Here is a 20,404-nt window from a genome sequence, read left to right as displayed (position 1 = left end):
TCACCCGCGGGCACGAGAGGCAGAACCGGGATGTGTGTGTGTGTGTAAACACTCACATCCCAGTTCTGTGAGGAGAGGAGAGACAGATCGTAAGTTCCTACTAGCTGGGAACCACGATCTGTCATCTCCTATAGTGAGTTCCCTCCCCCCACAGTTAGAACACACACCAGGGAAAACAGTTAAAGTGGTTGTAAACCCTTACAGACCACTTTAAGCTACAGGTAAGCCTAGATTAAAGCTTACCCGTAGGTGCAATAAATATCTCCTAAACTACACGGTTTAGGAGATATTTTGCAAAAAGAAAGACAATGGCGTGCAGGCGCACTGAGCATGCCGCTTCTAACAGCGATCATACCGTTAGTGGCGGCACCCGCGCGCATGCGTGGGAGTGACGTCATTGCGGCTGTCACCATCTGTTTTGTCACAAGGGATGTTAACATTCCTTGTAACAGCAATAAAAGTAATCATAGTTTTTTTTTTTAAAACACAATGTAAAAGAAAAAAATTAAAAAAAAAATTGTTATTAGCTTGCACAGCATCATTTTTTTTTCAGGTGCTTTGGGGGCCAGAGAAGAGATATCTCGTAGACTCCAGATCTCTTCATAAAGAGGACCTGTCGTGGCCCATACTATCACAAGGGATCTTTTTTTTTTTACTTTTTTTTTACTTTATTGCTATCACAAGGGATAACCTTGTGATAGCAATAAAGTAAAAAAAAAGTAAAAAAAAAAAGTACAAAAAAAAAAAAATGAATTTAAATAAATCTGGCCCACACCAGATGCTTTTTAGTGCATTTTTAAACCAAATTCCAGACTGCATGCCCAGCCATGTATTCCAGCGAACCTAGGGCCAGATCCACAAAAGGTATACGACGGCGTAACTGCTGTTACGCCGTCGTATCCCTGTTCCTAACTATGGAACTGATCCACAGAATCAGTTTTTCCATAGTTAGGCAGAAGATCCGGCATGTGTAAGGGACTTACACTGCCGGATCTTAGGATGCAGTACCGCATCCGCCGCTGGGGGCATTTCGTGTCGAAATGCCGCCTCGGGTATGCAAATTAGCACTTACGGGATCCACGAAGCTTTTCAGCTTCGTTTTTTCTCCGTAAGTTTTAGTTTGCAAACGCAAAATTAGGGCTGCTTTTACAAAGTGTAAAACTGTTTACACCTTGTAAAAACAGACCTTTCTGTCCAGCGACGCGATTTTTTTTTAATTTTGCATTTTTTTTTTTTCGCGCGGTATCTTTTTTTTTTTTCGACGCAACTTTTATTGACCCCGTCGCAATAAAGTTCTTTGTGGATTACCCCCTTAGGGACTAGGGGGGTAATCCACAAAGATCCGGCGTAACTTAATTTTTTCCATTTAAGTTACACTGCCTTAAAACTTCTACCTAAGTGCCCGATCCACAAAGCACTTACCTAGAAATTTTGGGCTGTGTAACTTAAATTCCGCCGGCGCAAGGCGTTCCTATTTTCATGGGGCGATTCCCATTTAAATTAGGCGCGCTCCCGCGCCGGCCGTACTGCGCATGCTCGTGATGCCATTTTCCTGACGTGCATAGCGCGAAATTACGTTACGCCGAGCTTTGTGGATTGCGACGGGTCAATAAAGTTGCGTCGGGAAAAAAAAAAAGATACGGCGCGAAAAAAAAAATTCAAAATTAAAAAAAAATCGTTGTCGCTGGACAGAAGGGTCTGCTTTTACAAGGTGTAAACAGTTTACACTTTGTAAAAGCAGCCCTAATTTTGCATTTGCAAACTAAAACTTACGGAGAAAAAACTAAGCTGAAAAGCTTCGTGGATCTCCGTAAGTGCTAATTTGCATACCCGAGGCGGCATTTCGACACGAAATGCCCCCAGCGGCGGATGCGGTACTGCATCCTAAGATCCGGCAGTGTTAAGTCCCTTACACATGTCGGATCTTCTGCCTAACTATGAGAAACTGATTCTGTGGATCAGTTCCATAGTTAGGAACAGGGATACGCCGGCGTAACAGCAATTACGCCGGCATATCCCTTTTGTGGATCTGGCCCTAAGTCTGTACAGTTTTAGTAAGTCATGCCAAAGTTCCAAAACTTGGACCTTCGCTATTAAGGGGTTAAAAAAGAATAAATAGCTAAATTAGGGAGGAAAAATATTATTTTTTCTTTTAAAAATTATTTTTTCTTTTAAAAATTATTTTATTTTTTAGTAATAATTGTCCAATCATTTTTTGATGATATGTATGTATATGGAGGATATTTCAGCTGCTGTTTCGGCCTCAGGAGCTGAATCATTTCTATAGATGGGGAAATTACTGTAAATTCTCAGGCCGTTATTATGGAGGAAATATCTGAACCCCCCTGAAGTGTCCTCGCCTCTCTTGTTGAGATAACCCAAAATTCATGCGGAGGATGAGATCTGGAATTCGGTTTTACAGCTAATGATGTCGGATAAAGCTTAGATCTGTCATCCTTCCCCGAGCAAATGTCAAGCCAAGATCCGTCTGACCCATAACTGGGAATTTTATTGGTATGTAGGACACCTTGGGGTCTCGGAAAAATCTTTTTTAACATTCATGCTGGAGGCCACATGCATTGTGGAATGTTGAATTAGCAGCTCATTATGGCGCCATGCCTTGTAGCCTGTTGTGCATAGGGAGCGGGGCCCCGGCGCCCCCGCCACCGCTCTTATTCTATGGCGTACGCAGAAAACGACATTATATATCGGGCCCAATCAGCTCGGTGTCCTTAGGCTGTCTTTTAAGTGATGGGAAAGCGGCTCCTTATGGCTCCCTGTTTTCCCATTCTCTTTCACTCTTCTAGATCCTGTATATAGAATATACCATTTAAAGTTGACCTGCACTCAAATCCCAATTGAATTTTCAGTTTTAATCAGCTAAAGATATACTAGATCAGGGATCCTCATTCACAGACATGACTAGGCATGATGGGAATTGTAGTTCCTGAACAACTGGAGGGCCGTAGTTTGAAGATCCCTGTACTTTTTTGTACCGTTTTTTTTTTTTCCATCAGGATAAAATCCGACGGTTTTCCCGAAATAATTCCTCTCAGGCTGCCTTGCATACACACGCTCAGACAAATGTCCGCCCGTCCAAAGCGCGCTGACGTCCAACACGTACGACGGCACTATAAAGGGGAAGTTCCATTCCAATGGAGCCACCCTTTGGGCTGCTTTTGCTGATCCTCGTGTTAGTAAAAGTTTGGTGAGAGACGATTTGCGCTTTTCAGTCATCGTGCTTTTCAGTCCGTTACAGCAAGTTTTACCAGAAAGAGCGCTCCCGTCTCATACTTGATTCTGAGCATGCGCGCTTTTCTGCCCGTCGGAAAACCATACAGACGAACGGATTTCCCGCTCAGGTTTTTGGCTTGACGGTAAAAAAGCGATCCTGATCCCTTTTTTTGTCCGGCAGTTTTCCCTGTCGGAAAATCTGCGATGGAGCATACACACGGTCGGGATTCGAGGCATTACAGTTGGTTTTACGAGGCATTACAGTTGGTTTTCTTTAGAAAACAGCTACAGCCTGAGTAGAAAAGCCTGTCCCCTGCCAGCATGCTGCCAGGAGGGCTTGCTCTGTGTGTGGAAGAATTGGTCTCTCTGCAGAGGTCAATATATAGGCAATGCTACTCGAAAAATCTCTGACATTTTTATTCATGTCAGGAAGGCTTGATCTGCCCAGCCCAGTTCAGTGGACTAATCCAGCGGTCATCAACCCTGTCCTCAGGGCCCACTAACAGGCCAGGTTTTATGTAGGGTTGTCCCGATACCACTTTTTTAAGACTGAGTACAAGTACCGATACTTTTTTTCAAGTACTCATCGATAACGATTGTCGTTACTTTTTTTTTAATATCACGTGACAGTGTTTTTTCCAGAGGAAGAACGGAGGGGGGACAGCGGCAGAATGGAGGGGGACAGCGGCAGAACGGAGGGGGACAGTAGCAGAAGGGAGGGGGGACAGCAGCAGAAGGGGGGGGGACAGCAGCAGAACGGAGGGGGACAGCAGCAGAACGGAGGGGGGACAGCAGCAGAATGGAGGGGGACAGCAGCAGAGCGGAGGGGGACAGCAGCAGAACGGAGGGGGACAGCAGCAGAACGGAGGGGGACAGCAGCAGAACGGAGGGGGACAGCAGCAGAACGGAGGGGGACAGCAACAGAACGGAGGGGGACAGCAACAGAACGGAGGGGGACAGCAGCAGAATGGAGGGGGACACGGAGGAAGAACGAAGGGGGACAGCAGCAGAACAGAGGGGGACACGGAGGAAGAATGGCAGGGGACAGCAGCAGAACGGAGGGGGACACGGAGGAAGAACGGCAGGGGACAGCAGCAGAACGGAGGAGGACACGGAGGAAGAACGGCAGGGGACAGCAGCAGAACGGAGGGGAACACGGAGGAAGAACGAAGGGGGACAGCAGCAGAACGGAGGGGGACACGGAGGAAGAACGGCAGGGGACAGCAGCAGAACGGAGGGGGACACGGAGGAAGAATGAAGGGGGGCAGCAGCAGAACGAAGGGGGACACGGAGGATGAACGGAGGGGGACAGCATAATGGAGGGGGACACAAAGGAAGAACGGAAGGGGACAGCAGAATGGAGGGGGCATGGGGGGGGGGACTGGAGGAGGATGCAGGGACAGTCAGCGGTGATCGTGTGTGTGGGGGAGTTACAAGCACCGATCAACGCTGTATAGATTTCACTAAACCACCTAAAAGCCGGGGGGTGAAGCTTGTAACTCCCCCGCGCACCGATCACCGCTGATTGTCCAGGTATCGGGTGAATTATCGGGAGCATTTGCCCGAGTACAAGTACTTGGGCAAATGCTCGGTATCGGTGCCGATACCGATACTAGTATCGGTGTCAGGACAACCCTAGTTTTATATATTACCTTGGGGAGATGAAGACTAGAATACTGAAATCACAGAGCAGCAAATGATATCACCTGTGATGTATTTCAGTTATCTTGCAAACCTGGCCTGTTAGTGGGCCCTGAGGACGGGATTGATGACCACTGGACTAATCCAAAGAGCGCCACTTGTGTTATGAGACAGCTACAGTTTTTTTTTTTAACCATCTCCATGTGCTATAACACTGTTGATGGTCTGGCATGCAGTATAATGGCAGTGGGGCGCCCTGGAATAGTTACTGTCAATATAGGCACAAGATCGGTCCCATTGGCATTGGTGGTTGTGGGCAGTTAAGGGAATCAAGCCCCATAATAAGCTGTGCATAGACTTGGCTTACATGGGAGAAGACTAGGAAGCATGTGCATTGCAGTGACAACGCTGCAGAGGCCTGCAGATCATTGCCCCCAAGAAGTGGGAAGCATGAGTGACTGGCAGGATCAATAGGTAATTACGCTAAGAGTAGAAAAGATTAAAGACACAGGTTAGAACAGAGGTCTCCAAACTAAGGTTTGAGGACCACACCTGGCCCAGTACAAGATGTCCCGTCATGTGTTTCTATGGTGCTGGCAGACCAGCTCTCAGCATCATAACAACCAATGATGCTGAGAGTCCATGGCACACAGCGTCATTTATGGCTATGGTGTTGGCATCCACACCATGTAAATCAATGACACTGAGCCAGGGTGGAGGTAGCCAGGGCCACTCAAGCATTCAGATGGGGGCCCACTCCACCTTTCACCTTCCGCCTCCCTCCCTGTGCCATGTTTCTGGATATGGAAGGGGCTCTGATTAGAAGGGGGGGACTTTGATGTCCAGGGGTGCTTTGATGTGCAAATGGCCCCTTTGATGTCTAGGGGGGGACTCTGATGTCTGGGGGGAGTGCTAAAGTGCAGAAGGGGCATCTGATGTCCAGGGGGGGCTCTGGTGTGCAAAAGGGAGCCTCTGATGTCTAGGGGAGGCCCTGATGTGCAAAGGGGGCATCTGATTCTGGGGGTGGGCCTGGTGTGCAGAGGGGGATTCTGGGATTCTGATGAAGGGTACTGTCAGTATTACAGCGTAAAGACATTTTTGGCCAACTACATGCTTACAACCTTGTGGTAAAGGTTTTGTGATGAGCCTTTTCTGTTCCAGCATGACTGTGCCCTTGGGTCTATAAAGACATGGTTTGACCAGTTTAATATAAAGGGACTTGATTTTCCTGCACAGAGCTCTGAGCTCAACCCTACTGAACACCTTTGGACCTCAACCCTACTGAACACCTTTGCACCTCAACCCTACTGAATACCTTTGGACCTCAACCCTACTAAATCCTTTTGGACTTCAACCCTACTGAACACCTTTGGACCTCAACCCTACTGAATACCTTTGGACTTCAACCCTACTGAACACTTTTGGACCTCAGTCTTACTAAACATCTTTGGACCTCAATCTTACTTAACAGCTTTGGACCTCAACCCTACTGAACACCTTTGGACCTCAACCCTACTGAATTCCTTTGTACCTCAACCCTACTGAATACCTTTGGACTTCAACCCTACTGAACACCTTTGAACCTCAAGCCTATTGAAAACTTTTTGACTTCAACCCTATTGAACAGCTTTGGACCTCAACCCTACTGAACACCTTTGGACTTCAACCCTACTGAATACCTTTGGACTTCAACTCTACTGAACACTTTTGGACCTCAGTCTTACTGAACATCTTTGGACCTCAAGCCTACTAAAAACCTTCGGACTTCAACCCTACTGAACACTTTTAAACCTCAATCTTACTGAACAGCTTTGGACCTCAGCCCTACTGAACACATTTGGACCTCAACCCTACTGAAAAACTTTGGACCTCAACCCTACTGAACACCTTTGGACCTCAACCGTACTAAACATGGGTGGACCTCAAACCTACTGAACATCTTTGTGATGAGTTGGAAACCTGATTGTGAACCAGTTCTTCTCATCTAACATCAGTACTTGACCACAAATTTCCACAGACACACTCCAATGTTACTTTGCATCTCTCTATCTCCCATCTGATGAATGTTTAGAAACAATGTTACTTTGTATCTCTCTATCACCCCTCTGAACATTGTTTCTAAACAGTGTTACTTTGTATCTCTCTATTTCCTGTCTAATTAATTTTTATAAACAATGTTACTTTGTATCTCTCTATCTCCCGTCGAATCAATGTTTATAAACAGTGTTACTTTGTATCTCTCTATCACCCCTCTAAACAATGTTTATAAACAGTGTTACTTTGTATCTCTCTATCTCCTGTCTAATTAATTTTTATAAACAATGTTACTTTGTATCTCTCTATCTCCCGTCAAATCAATGTTTATAAACAATGTTACTTTGTATCTCTCTATTTCCTGTATGAGTAATGTTTATATACAATGTTACTTTGTATCTCTCTATCTCCTGTCTGAATAATGTTTACAAACAATGTTACTTTGTATCTCTCTATCTCCCGTCTGAATAATGTTTATAAACAATGTTACTGATGTTGAATGAGAAGACCTTGCTCCCAAAAAGGTTTGCAGGCGAATTGAGTTCCTCCGCACCAGACTGTTACCACAAGGATGGAAGCATGCAATCGTCCCCAATGTCTTTGTATGTTGTAGAATTAATGATGTCATAGTGTACAAACCAACAAGGATTTTTGAAACAAGAATATACACGTTTCAGATCATCTACAATAACCTGATCTTATCGACATATTCCTCCGAAAATATTTGTGTGAAAGGCCACGGTTTCCCTTTTGCGAGGGTATTGATTTATTTTGAGCTCTGCACTCTTTCCAGAAATCATTTTTAATTTAGTGGAGGTCAGCACTTTCAACTAAAAATACATATTATCAGAGAGAGAGAGCGTGCCGAGGGATGGGGGGGCAAGGGTCCTCCATTCTGAGGCAAATTACCATCTGCCGTCGCCATGGAAACGGAGGCCGGTCCTCATATAAAAAAAAAAAAGCCTTTTAATAGAGATTTACAAAAAGCTTAACATACGTGAAGTCTAACAACATCAATTAAGGGGGAAAACCAGCTCCGAGACGTCCTCATCCGATGGGCGCACGCTTCCGGCGCGGTCACCCGAGTGACGGGCGTCCTTGTACAATGTGCTGCTCATTACCGAGTCTGGTGGTGTCACCCGCAGGACAATTTATACATTGTGAGGGAGGGTATATTTATAGCTGTATCATGCGTAGGATGATATTTGACTTTAATGGAGACTATTGGCAGGGGCGACGCTGATGCCTGAGTGTTGCTAACCTACCTAATGAAGAATATATTGTATTTTATCTGACGTGACCCACTCCGTAATGTGGAGAATATTCCACTCCTGGGTTCCTGATTGCTCTCTGGTTTAAAGGAACAGCGTCACACACAAAAAAAAATGTTATTCTGATAAAACTGTGGAGCTTATACATGTAAGAATAAGTTAAAAAAATACCAAGAAGATTGGAGTTTGAAGGTGGAGAAAAAAATCAATTAAAATTGATAGTACAAAATTGAAATTTTATTAACCACTTCAATACCGGGCATTTTCACTCCCCCCTTCCTGCCCAGGCCAATTTTCAGTTTTCAGTGCTGTCGCACTTTTTTATCAGATTTTGTATTTATTTTTTTATATGAAAAACAACATTGAGACAATACAGACAAAGGGCCAGATCCACAAACGAATTACGCCGGCGTATCTCTTGATACGCCGCGTAATTTCAAAGTTCCCGCGTCGTATCTTTGTTTTGTATCCACAAAAAAAGATACGACTGAATGAGGGATCGATCCGACAGGCGTACGTCTTAGTACGCCGTCGGATCATAGGTGCATATTTACGCTGGCCGCTAGGTGGCGTTTCCGTCGAATTCCGCGTCGAGTGTGCAAATTAGCTAGATACGGCGATCCACGAACGTACGTCCGGCCGGCGCATTTTTTTACGTCGTTTGCGTTCGGCCTTTTCCGGCGTATAGTTACCCCTGCTATATGAGGCGTATCCTATGTTAAAGCGGTGGTTCCCCCTTAAAAATGACTTTTTCTTATTCCACTGCCCCCCCACATTCCATCACGATTAAGGCTCTTATTATTTTTTTCCTGCTGTACATACCTTAGTACAGCATATTCACCCGTGCATCCGGGTTGCGAGTCCCGCGGGAGTGGTCGTTCCTCACATGCTGTTGATTGACGTTTTGCCCAAAAACGAGCTCTCCCCCCGTCGCGTAAGCCGCGTCACGATTGGCGAAAGGAGCCGAACGGCGATGCGCATGCGCAGTATAGCGCCGGCTCGCCGTTCGGCTCCTTTCGCCAACCGTGACGCGGCTTACGCGACAGGGGGGAGCTCGTTTTTGGGCAAAATGTCAATCAACAGCATATGAGGAACGCCCACTCCCGCGGGACTCGCAACCCGGATGCACGGGTGAATATGCTGTACTAAGGTATGTACAGCAGGAAAAAAATAATAAGAGCCTTAATCGTGATGGAATGTGGGGGGGCAGTGGAATAAAAAAAAGTTGTTTTTAAGGGGGAACCACCGCTTTAAGTATGGCCGTCGTTCCCACGTCGAATTTTGAAAATGTTACGTCGTTTGCGTAAGTCGTTCGCGAATAGGGCTTTGCGTAGAATGACGTCACCGTCGTAAACATTGGCTTGTTCCGGTTTAATTTCGAGCATGCGCACTGGGATACCTCCACGGACGGCGCATGCGCAGTTGAGAAAAAAACGTCGGGTCAAGACGTATTTACATAAAACACGCCCCCATCACATACATTTGAATTGCGCGCCCCTACGCCGCCAAAGTTACACTACGCCGCCGTAACTTACGGCGCACATTCTTTGAGAATTTTTTAACAAAAAGTAAGTTACGGCGGCGTAGTGTATCAGAGATACGATACGCCCGACGGAAATATGCGCCAGGGTACGTGGATCTGGCCCAAATTGTACAAACAAAATCACATTAAGACCACTTCAGCCCCGGAAGAATTTACCCCCTTCCCGACCAGAACACTTTTTGCAATTTGGCGCTTCATCGCTTTAACTGACAATTGCACGGTCGTGCGAGGCTGTACCCAAACAAAATTGACGTCCTTTTTTCCCCACAAATATAGCTTTCTTTTGGTGGTATTTTATCACCTCTGCGATTTTTTTTGCGTTATAAACAAAAAAAGAGGGACAAGTTTGAAAATAACAAATTTTTTAACTTTTTGTGCTGTAAAAAACAAACAAAAAAAATTTTTTTTTTTTACTAAGTTTAGGCCGATATGTATTCTGCATATTTTTGGTAACAAAAAAATCGCAATAAGCGTTTATTGATTGGTTTGCTCAAAAGTTATAGCGTCTACAAAATAGGGGATAGATTTATGGCATTTTTATTAATATATTTTTTTCTTACTAGTAACGGGGGCGATCTGCGATTTTTATCGTGACTGTGACATTGCGGTGGGCGTATCGGACACTTTTGTAATTTTTTTATTTTTCTAGTAATGGCGGCGATCTGCGATACTTATTGTGACTGTGACTTTGCGACGCTGGGGGCGCTGAAGTGATCTGCGTTTTTTTTTTTTTATTGTGACTGTGACATTGCGGCGAACATATCGGCATTTTTGACACAATTTATTTTTGTTTTACTAGTAATGGCGGCGATCTGCGATACTTATTGTGACTGTGACTTTGCGACGCTGGGGGCGCTGAAGGGGTTAAGTGTGACCTCATATGTGTTTCTAACTGTAGGGGGGCGGGGCTGGACGTGTGACATCAGTGATCGTCTTTCCCTATATCAGGGAACAGACGATCAGTGACATTGCCACAATGAAGAACGGGGAAGGTGTGTTTACCTCTCCCCGTTCTTCAGCTCCTGTGACCGATTGCGGGACACCGGCGGCGATCGGGTCCGCGGGCGCAGGTCTCTTGAAGAGGACATACAGGTACGTGCTTGTGCCCAGCAGTGCCCTTCTGCCAACGTATATTCAAAACTCGGCGCGGGAACGACGGCCATACTTAACATAGGATACGCCGCACATACCCCTCATATAGCAGGGGTAACTATACGCCGAAAAAAGCCGAACGCAAACGACGTAAAAAAAAAAGTGCGGGGGGTGGTTCGTTTCTGAATCGGCGTAACTCCTCATTTGCATATTCCTCGCGTATACAAACGGAAGCGCCACCTAGCGGCCAGCGTGAGATTGCAGCCTAAGATCCGACGGTGTAAGTCACTTACACCTGTCGGATCTTAGGGATGCTATGCGTAACCTGATTCTATGAATCAGGCGCATTGATACGACGGCCGGACTCAGAGATACGACGGCGTTTCAGGAGATACGCCGTCGTATCTCCTTTCTGAATCCGGGCCAGTGTTTTTGTTCAGAATTGTCGCTGTTCTTTTGTTTTTAGCGCAAAAAATTTAAACCGCAGAGTTGATCAAATACCACCAAAAGAAAACTCTATTTGTGGGGAAAAAGGACGTCCATTTTGTTTAGGTAAAACGTCGCACGACCGCGCAATTGTCAGTTAAAGTGACGCAGTGCCGAATCGCAAAAAGTACTCTGGTCAGGAAGGGGGGAAAATCCTCCGGGGCTGAAGCGGTTAATGGCGCCTCTTGCAATAGTCAGGAAAGTCGTCTTTCAAATAGGTTTTGAACATCAGCAGACATTTCTATAGAAAAAGGATCAGTTTAATAAAGCGGGGTCAGGGGCCGTGCAGGCTTGTACATGTCCGAATATCACGCGGCTTGATTGAAAACAACTGAACAGGTGTAAAAAAAAAAGGAAAAAGATTGCAAGCTTTTATTTTTTTTCTCAGATCATTTCATCTGTAGAATTGTTAACAGAGCGCGTTGAATCTGCTTGATCTCCAGCGTGCAATAATTAACGGTAATGAGTGGAATTAAAATGGTTTGGACCACGTTATATAAAAATGAGAGGAAAGTAATTGCTGATTTTTTTTAAAGAAATCTTTTTATGTGATTAAAAAGATACTTTTTTATTTTTTGATTATTCTTTATAAGAGTTGGTTCACCTACAGGTGTAAGTGAACGCGCATGCGTTTTCATTGCGTTCTCACACGTCACGTGTTGAGCAGCCCATTCATATCAATGCAAAGATATAGGGCCAGATTCTCAAAAGAGAAACGACGGCGTATCTCCAGATACGCCGTCGTATCTCCAGATACGCCGTCGTATCTCTGAGTCGCGCCGTCGTATCTATGCACCTGATTCTTAGAATCAGTTACGCATAGATTTCCCTTAGATCCGACAGGCGTAAGTCTCTTACACCGTCGGATCGTAACTGCATTTTTACGCTGACCGCTAGGGGCGTGTATGCTGATTTCCGCGTTGAAATATGTAAATCAGCAAGATACGCGAATTCACGAACGTACGCCCGGCCGACACAGTACATTTACACCATTTAGGCTTTTCCCGGCGTATAGTTACCCCTGCTATATGGTGGCGTAAGTGCGGCGTACCAATGTTAAGTATGGCCGTCGTTCCCGCGACGAAATTTGAAAATTTTGCGTCGTTTGCGTAACTCGTCCGTGAATGGGGCTGGACGTAATTTACGTCCACATCAAAACCAATACGTCCTTGCGGCGTATTAGGAGAAATGCACACTGGGAGATTTCCACGGACGGCGCATGCGCCATTCGTGAAAAACGTCAATCACGTTGGGTCATAGAAGATTAACATAAAACACGCCCCCTGTTCAACATTTGAATTGGGCGGGCTTACGCCGGCCGATTTACGCTACGCCGCCGCAACTTACGGAGCAAGTGCTTTGAGAATACAGCACTTGCCCGTCTAAGTTGCGGAGGCGTAATGTAAATCGGATACGTTACGCCGCCGCAAAGATACGCGGATCTACGTGAATCTACCCCATAGTTGAGTCGGCAGCTCGGTATCGACCATAAATAAAGAACTTTGGTGTACATGAAAATGCACAATTTTCAGATGTGTGGGGGGTGCTATTAACCACTTAAGGACCAAGACTCTTTTTCAGATGTGTTGTTTACAAGTTTAAAACAACTTGTTTTGCTCGAAAATTACTTAGAACCCCCAAACATTAAAAAAAAAAAAAAATTCTGACACCCTAGAAAATAAAATGGCGGTCATTGCAATACTTTATGTCACACCGTATTGGCGCCGCTGTCTTACAAACGTAATTTTTTTTTTTTAAATACACTTTTTTTATTAATAAATAAGACAACCGTAAAGTTAGCCAAAATTTTTTTTTATATTGTAAAAGATGATGTTACGCCAAGTAATTTGATACCCAACATGTCACGCTTCAAATTTGCGCCTGTGGAATGGCGAGAAAATGTTACCCTTTAAAAAAATCTTCACAGGCAACATTTAAAAAATTCTACAGGTTGCATGTTTTGAGTTACACAGAAGTTCTAGGGATAGAATGTTTTCTCTCGCTCTAACGATCGCGGCGATACCTCTCATGTGTGGTTTGAACAACAACGCGCTGTTCGCTTTTGCACGCAAGCTCGTCGGGGCGTGGCACTTTAATACACATTTTTTTTTTCTAATTTATATTACTTTATTTTATTTATTTTGACACTGTTTTAAAAAAAAATAAAAAATTGGGTCACTTTTATTCCTATTACAAGGAATGTAAACATCCCTTGTAATAGAAAAATGCATGACAGGTCCTCTTAAATAAGAGATGTGGGGTCAAACGGACCTCAGATCTCATATTTGGACTAAATTGCAATAAAAAATAAATAAAAAAATGTTGTCATTTAAAAAAAAAAAAAACAGAAAAAAAATTCCCTTTGGGAGCATTGGGCGGAAGTGACGTTTTGACGTCGCTTCCGCCCTGCTATGGTATGGAGACGTGTGGGGGCCATCTTTCCCTCACTCGTCTCCATACCCAGCCACGGACAGGACTCGATTTGCATCCTCCTTTGCATTCTTCTTGTTTCCCTAAACTTGTTCAATAAAAAATTGGTCCAACTGGCCAAGCAGGTTCTCACCAAACAGTGGTGGTCCTCCAATCCTTCCTTGGCACAAGTCAACTGCGATGAGAACAATCTTGGTAAAATGCTGCAAGAAAAGTGTGAGAAATTTAGAAGTGAGTAAAGATAAGTCAATTTCCCATTCCACATTGCAGCTAAATATTGTTTGTTCTACGCAAATACTGTGTACCTTTTGGGCGATCCAACATTTTCCAACTGGTCTACCGCAGCCAAGCAGGTTCTCACCAAAGAGTGGTGGTCCTCCAATCCTACGTTGGCACAAGTGTGATGTGAACAATCTTGGTAAAGCTAACATAAGATTGGAGGACCACCACTCTTTAGCCTCGTACACTAGATGCACCTTTGGCGCCCACAGCCTATAAAAGACGCTCTAGGAATGCTGCTCCTTGCGGCTTCACCAAAGATTGGTGGTCCTCCAATCCGATATTCACACAAGTAAAGTGCAAAAGTGGTGGTTCTGTAATCCTACGTTAGCACAAGTAAAGTGCAAAGAGTGGTGGTCCTCCAATCCTACGTTGGCACAAGTAAAGTGCAAAGAGTGGTGGTCCTCCAATCCTACGTTGGCACAAGTAAAGTGCAATGAGAACATCCTTGGGTAAAGTCTTCAAGGAAACGTTTGCTGGCGAATGTTTTCCAACTGGTCTACTGCAGTCAAGCAGGTATTCACCAAAGAGTGGTGGTCCTCCAATCAAGTGCAATAAAAAAACAACCTTGGGTAAAGTCTTCCAAGAAAAGTATGAGAACTTTGTAAAATTCTCATTCCGCATTGCACCTAATTATTTCTTGCCCTACAGGGATACAGTAAAAGGCGCTTTAGTAACTCCACTGTGCGCCATTATACTTTTTGTTTAACTAATTTCTGTTGAAAAGTTTCTGTCTGTACAGAATTATCTGTTTTCCTAAATCTACAAGGAGATCTAAAACAAAAACGACAAACTTTCACATTTTGTAAAAGCAAGAAACAATGCAAATTAGCCTGCTTTTGTTTCCGGCAGGCACTCGCCGCGCGTTTTTAAACAGGAATGTCACTCTTCTTAAAAAGCACGCTTCGCAATTATTTCCCCTCACAAAGTGCGTGTTCTGACAGCGAGTGGAAAGGAACAAATATCTTTAGAGAGATCATGTTGGGGGCCAGTCACTCCCAATTACACCCATTCATTACTCTCCGAGGCGCGTACCCCTACTTGCCGGCTAAATGACACCTCTCACAATAGCGCCGGGAAGGAATAATTGATCGCTCTGTAATTACACATGATTGCAATGACCCTAATAAACGGCAATGGGCGAATGAATGCAATTATAATTTTGTTTGCGTGTTATTAGTTTTAGCTGGATTTCTATCAGCCTTGACTATCTTATCATATTTCCGAGACAGTAACAATGCCAATGATAAGTGCTCGTCTTTGTTGTCAGCTCGGCAGACTGAAGGACGGTAATTGTCGGCTTTGATTTCAAGGATTGACACGAGTTAGCTAAACTTCCGCCATTTTGTATTGAGGTGTGGTGGTCTTTATATGGTGGATACTTGCTTTGGTAAATGGTCCGGGTTGGTGGCTGTGAACCAGAGCAGAGCTTCTGTCTTTGACAGGGGTCTCCAAACTTGTCAGTAGGAGGGCCACATTCCATATTTTACAAATATTCTCAACCTGGACAAAATCAGTTTAAGATGAAGGAATTAAATTCAAATGAATGAACACTTTTTAATTGGAGTTTTTGTTAGTAGCAAGATGTGATTTTAGGCCACAATAAAAAAAAAGAAAACATAAGAAAATAAGAGGTTAGCGCATTAGAGTACCCCTTATATAAGAATCCTTCCTTACATCAGGGTCCCCATCAGAGCCCCCTTACATCACAATCCCCCATCTAAAAACCCCTTTTATCAGGGTCTCCATCAGCATCCACCCTTACACCAGGGGGCCATATAAATAGAATGCCCTATACATTGGTGATAAGTGGGAAGAATGTTCCTTACACTGCTGGTCAGTGGGAAGAATGCTCCTTACATTGGTGATCAGTGGAAAGAATGCTCCTTACATTGGTGATCAGTGGAAAGAATGCTCCTTACATTGGTGATCAGTGGGAAGAATGCTCCTTACATTGGTGATCAGTGGGAAGAATGTCCCTTACATTGGTGATCAGTGGGAAGAATGCTCCTTACATTGGTGATCAGTGGGAAGAATGTCCCTTACATTGGTGATCAGTGAGAAGAATGCTCCTTACATTGGTGATCAGTGGGAAGAATGTTCCTTACATTGGTGATCAGTGGGAAGAATGTTCCTTACATTGGTGATCAGTGGGAAGAATGCTCCTTACATTGGTGATCAGTGGGAAGAATGGTCCTTACATTGGTGATCAGTGGGAAGAATGTTTCTTACATTGGTGATCAGTGGGAAGAATGTTTCTTACATTGTTGATCAGTGAGAAGAATGTCCCTTACATTGGTGATCAGTGGGAAGAATGTTCCTTACATTGGTGATCAGTGAGAAGAATGCTCCTTACATTGGTGATCAGTGAGAAGAATGTCCCTTACATTGGTGATCAGTGAGAAGAATGTTTCTTACATTGTTGATCAGTGAGAAGAATGTCCCTTACATTGGTGATCAGTGGGAAGAATGTCCCTTACATTGGTGATCAGTGGGAAGAATGTCCCTTACATTGGTGGTCAGTGGGAAGAATGTCCCTTACATTGGTGATCAGTGGGAAGAATGTTCCTTACATTGGTGATCAGTGAGAAGAATGTCCCTTACATTGGTGATCAGTGAGAAGAATGTTTCTTACATTGTTGATCAGTGAGAAGAATGTCCCTTACATTGGTGATCAGTGGGAAGAATGTTCCTTACATTGGTGATCAGTGAGAAGAATGTCCCTTACATTGGTGATCAGTGAGAAGAATGCTCATTACATTGGTGATCAGTGAGAAGAATGTCCCTTACATTGGTGATCAGTGAGAAGAATGTTTCTTACATTGTTGATCAGTGAGAAGAATGTCCCTTACATTGGTGATCAGTGGCAAGAATGCTCCTTACATTGGTGATCAGTGGGAAGAATGTCCCTTACATTGGTGATCAGTGGGAAGAATGTTCCTTACATTGGTGATCAGTGGGAAGAATGCTCCTTACATTGGTGATCGGTGGGAAGAATGTTCCTTACATTGGTGATCAGTGGGGGGAGAATGTCCCTTACATTGGTGATCAGTGGGAAGAATGTTCCTTACATTGGTGATCAGTGGGAAGAATGTTCCTTACATTGGTGATCAGTGGGAAGAATGCTCCTTACATTGGTGATCAGTGAGAAGAATGCTCCTTACATTGGTGATCAGTGAGAAGAATGTTCCTTACATTGGTGATCAGTGGGAAGAATGCTCCTTACATTGGTGATCAGTGAGAAGAATGTCCCTTACATTGGTGATCAGTGGGAAGAATGTCCCTTACATTGGTGATCAGTGGGAAGAATGTCCCTTACATTGGTGATCAGTCTGAAGAATGCTCCTTACATTGGTGATCAGTGAGAAGAATGCTCTTTACATTGTTGATCAGTGGGAAGAATGTTCCTTACATTGGTGGTCAGTGGAAAGAATGCTCCTTACATTGGTGATCCATGGGAAGAATGTCCCTTGCATTGGTGATCAGTGGGTACTTATATGAGAGTCAGAAATTGCTCATTGCTCAAGAAACCCTTAACATTCTCTGGAGGAACCTTAGGATTTGACAGAACTCTGGTTGAGAAGGGCTGCTTTATTCACTCCAGATACAAAATCAGGGTGTACATTGGATGTGTGGGCTAACAAAGACAGACCCAAGCAGGTCTCTAGTTTAGGCCTTGTACTGTTTGCATTAAAGGAAAGAAGATAAAGTAAGGGGAGATCATTGTTTAGTGTGAATCAAACTGAGAACAGTGTAATAATCCTGTTTGCTGGAAGGTGATGGATTACAGAGGAGTACATCTCTGTTTGCATAACAAGTTCCAACAACGTAAGTGATGCGTTGTAGAGTGCATGCACTATAGACCCCGGGCCTTCATTTCCCTGCCTCCTATTTATCACATCAAGTAGCAAAGTAAAGTCATGACTAAAGATTGTTGGCACTGGCAGGCAGTGACATACATAGACTTTCTGACACCCGAGGCAAATAATCGGGGGAGATTTGCCAAAACTGGAGAATGCTAAATCTGAAACATGCTGTGCATGGTAGCCAATTAGCTTCTAACTTCAAGTTGTTCAATTAAGCTTTGACTATAAAACCTGGAAGCTGATTGGTTTCTATGCAAAGCTGTACCAGATTCTAAACGCTTCAGTTTTAGTAAATCTCCCCCACACTGTTCTTCGTCACCAAACTAGGACTCGTGGTGGACTCTTGAGATGCCCTTCAGTAGGAATGGATGGGCGAACGGTTCGGCCCAAGCATGAGTTTGGGACGTACATTTGCCGAACACATCCAGTTTTAGTAAATCTCCCCCACGTTGTTCTTCATCACCAGACTAGGACTTGTGGTGGACTCTTGAGATTCCCTTCAATAGGGATGGGCGAACGGTTCGTCCCGAGCATGAGTTTGGGATGAACATTCGCCGAACACATCCAGTTTTAGCAAATCTCCCCCACATTGTTTTTCATCACCAGACTAGGACTCGTGGACTCTTGAGATGCCTTCAGTAGGGATGGGTGAATGGTTTGTCCCGAGCATGATTTCGGGCCTGATGGTTGTACACACCATCAAGCCAAAATCCCTGCGGTGACGTGGCGGTGACGTTGACGCCGCCACGTCTGCAAACCAGGAAGTAAAATGTATTCGACGCATGCGGGAGATTTCGGTCCGCTGGTTAATCGTACTAACCAGCGGACATGTCGGACGAACGGGTTTCCAGCAGATAAGTTTTAAAGCATGCTTTAAAACTTTTGTCTGCTGGAAACCTGTCTGCTAGGCTGTACACACGGCCGGATCTGTCCGCTGAAACTGGTCTGCGGACCAGTTTCAGCAGACATGTTCGATCGTGTGTACAGAGCCTCAGGGTATGGATTTTAGGGGAAACCCTGCACCAAAAAAAAAATGGCATGGGAAATCTATACCAGACCTTTATTCGGACATGCAGCCTGGCAGGTCAGGAAAAGAGGGGGGAGCGTGTGTGCGCCCCCCTCCCTCCTGAACCATACCAGGCCACATCCCCTCAACATGAGGGGGTGGGTGCTTTGGGGCAGGGGCATCTTCCTGACAACCCTTGGCTGTGGTTGTCAGGGTCTGCGGGTGGGAGGCTTATCATAATCTGGAAGCCCTCTTTACAAAATTAAAAATGCTCTCGCCTCTTTGGAGGCTTCCCGCCGTATGCCTGTTCTGCTCTTTGATAATTCTTATATAAGAAAGGGGCATGGCGACCCGGCTACGTCACTCGGGGGTACCAAAGCAAGGTCCATAAAGACATGTACGAGCGAGTTTGTGGTGGAGGAACTTGACTGGCCTGACCTCATCCCGATAGAACTCCTTTGGGATGAATTAGAGCAGAGACTGCGAGCCAGGCCTTCTCGCCCACATCAGTGTCTGAGCTCACAAATGGGCTTCTGGAAGAATGGTCAAACATTCCCATAGACACACTCCTAATCCTGGTGGACGGCCCTCCCAGAAGAGTTAAAGCTGGTATAGCTGCAAAGGGTGGGCCAACTCTATATAGAACCTTATGGACTAAGACTGAGATGCCATTAAAGTTTATGTGCATTTAAAGGCATGCATCACAATACTTTTGACAATATAGTGTATGTTGAAGGGCTTGGTATAGATTGATGCTGTTAAAGGAGGATGGGGGACATATATATGTTTGGGGACAATTAGCCTTGAAGCTGAGATGTACAAATTGGTCCTCATTGAGATGATGATCACTGATGCTGGAGAAAGCCCCTAATGATTTCGTGAGCAGGGAAATGTCCCCTTATGTTGGTGGTGAGTGGACAAATGCCCCCTTACATTGGTGGTAGGTGGACAAATACCCCCTTACATTGGCGATTTAGTTGAAAATTCCACCCATACATTTGTAGTAAATAGAGAAATACCCCCTTACATTGGTGGTGCATGGACAAATGCCCCTTTACATTGGTGATTAATGGAGAAATGCCCATATGCATTGGTAGTAAGTTGAGAAATACCCTTCTACATTGGTGTTGGGGTTACAAATGTCCCCTTACAGTGGTGGTGGGTGGACAAATATCCCCTTACAGTGGCGGTGGGTGGACAAATGCTTCCTAACATTGGTGATTAGTAGAAAATTCCACCCATACATTGGTAGTAAATAGAGAAAAACCTCCTTACATTGGTGGTGCGTGGACAAATGCCCCTTTACATTGGTGATTCATGGATAAATGCCCATATGCATTGGTAATACGTTGAGAAATACCCCTCTACATTGGTGTTGGGTTTACAAATGTCCCCTTACAGTGGTGGTGGGTGGACAAATGTCCCCTTACCGTGGTGGTGGGTGGACAAATGCCCCCTCACTTTGGCGATTAGTGGAAAATTCCACCCATACATTGGTAGTAAATAGAGAAATACCCCCTTA

General features: G+C 44.6%; 1 protein-coding gene across 7 annotated transcripts in view; it reads left to right on the top strand.

The window, feature by feature from the left end:
• MSRA (methionine sulfoxide reductase A) overlaps positions 1 to 20,404 on the top strand; it is a 460,936-nt gene that overhangs the window by 187,087 nt on the left and 253,445 nt on the right. The window contains exon 1 of one of the 7 annotated variants that reach the window (XM_040348098.1): positions 2,494 to 2,514. The exons of the other annotated variants lie outside the window; for them this stretch is intronic. The gene's annotated coding sequence lies outside the window, so the exon portion shown is untranslated. Of the gene's footprint in view, positions 1 to 2,493; positions 2,515 to 20,404 lie in introns of those variants that run through there. 7 annotated transcript variants of the gene reach the window in all.

This window comes from Rana temporaria, chromosome 4 (assembly GCF_905171775.1).
Source record: "Rana temporaria chromosome 4, aRanTem1.1, whole genome shotgun sequence".
Lineage (NCBI taxonomy): Eukaryota > Metazoa > Chordata > Amphibia > Anura > Ranidae > Rana > Rana temporaria.
Note: the sequence above shows the minus strand (reverse complement) of the source record. Positions and strands in the feature narration are given on the sequence as shown.